Genomic DNA, 1820 nt, shown 5'->3' with positions numbered 1-1820 from the left:
TGAACGTCGAGTTAGCGAAGAAACTACTATCTGTGGCCATAGTGATAACGATAACATTCCCTGTACAGGATACAAAACGATACGTCCAGTAGTTTCTAAATTACATATATTTATAGAGCTACTATATTGGAACGGTAAGTGAACATAAACATTTTCTAGAATAATGCATGAAAATTAATTCAAGTTAGGTTTATTTTAACAGCAAGCTAAGTGCCAATAAGTGGCTTCTCATTCAAGCAAATTATGTCAAGTAGCCTTTTATCATATAATATATGCTTATTGTCCAAATATTTGTATAGATTGTGTATTACTTTTGTGACAAAAAAAAATTAGGTATAATAGCAGGATATTAACTAAGTATAGAAATGTTTGAAAGATGAATAAATATTTACATTAATGTAATGTTCATTTCTTAAATTTTAACTTATAAGATAACATTCAAGTTAAACATTATGTTATACCTACAATTTTTAAATGAATTCTGTTAAATAACAAATTTATAACAAATTTATTTCTGTTAACTGTTTCAAATTAATTTTTTTAGGCTGTACTACAAAATGTCAAGGATAATTTAGAAAGATTATTTTACACTATTGAGATTTATAATTTCTTTTAAGAAAGACATTTTTTACTTTTTTAGTAAATTTAAATCCACGATTATAATAATAATTATTTATTAATTGTAACTTTTAGATGACGATGTTAACTCAACATTCCAAAGTACCGAGGCTGCACAACAGGTCTGTGTTGTATTAGGAAACATACCAGAAATATTAGTGGTCAATGGAAAAACCTACGAACTAAGAGGTGTGTGTTCATTTGAAAAAGGTTTAAGTAGACTTCGAAATTCAATAGGCCATTTTAAAGCGTACTGCAAACGTGGAAATAAAAATTGGGAGTTGATCGACGATTTGAAAAAAAAAATATATCAAGCGAAGAGCTCAAAAAAAATTCCAGCTGAATTTTTAATCTATACCATTTAAAAATTGATTTTAATAAACAGGTTATATAAAAAAATTATATTTCTTATACCATTTTTCATGTATTTTATCTTTAATTTTATTTACTATTTATAAACAATAATATGATTGAAAAGTTTTATTTTTTCAACCATGTGTTACGGAAGAATTTACGAAGTGAGTATGGAAATTAATGAATAACCAAATTAAATTAATATTAGTCATTAATATATAAACGGTACGAGATTGACCGCGTACTTAACTATGCAGAATGTGTATGATCTTTATTTGAAACTGGGGACAACCAAAAATACTGACACGTATAATTTATCGTAACTATGATATATATCATTATTTTCCAAGCATTGAAATGTCATACAGCACCAAAAGTTTTTAAAAATTGCTGACATATTTAATTAGTAACTAATAATTGACCATAATTAAGTACCTACTTACTGTAATAAATACAAATCCAGTTTGAATGCATTGTGCAGCACACGATAATATCGTATGAACTACGCAGAATCGATCTTTTATACAAATGTTATGGTATTACATTGTGACCTGCTGCTTAAATGAAGGGTACAAATAGGAAATATGACTGGGGCACTTAAGGCCAAAATTATCAGACTAAAGTAAAAAAAAAAACGGGGTTATATACCTTTTTTTATATTTATTTTAAAAAAAGAAATCGTTTCAAATATAATTTGTTTATAAAATATATTGATTAGGTACCAATTTAACGATGGTGTCATAATTGGCTAGAATAAATAAACACATAACACGTACATCACATAGTAAAAAATTATCTTATCATTAATTTTAGAATTGTGAAATAAATATTAAGTGAAATAAAAAGTT

This window comes from Myzus persicae, unplaced genomic scaffold (assembly GCF_001856785.1).
Source record: "Myzus persicae strain clone G006 unplaced genomic scaffold, MPER_G0061.0, whole genome shotgun sequence".
Classification (NCBI taxonomy): Eukaryota; Metazoa; Arthropoda; class Insecta; order Hemiptera; family Aphididae; genus Myzus; species Myzus persicae.
Note: the sequence above shows the minus strand (reverse complement) of the source record.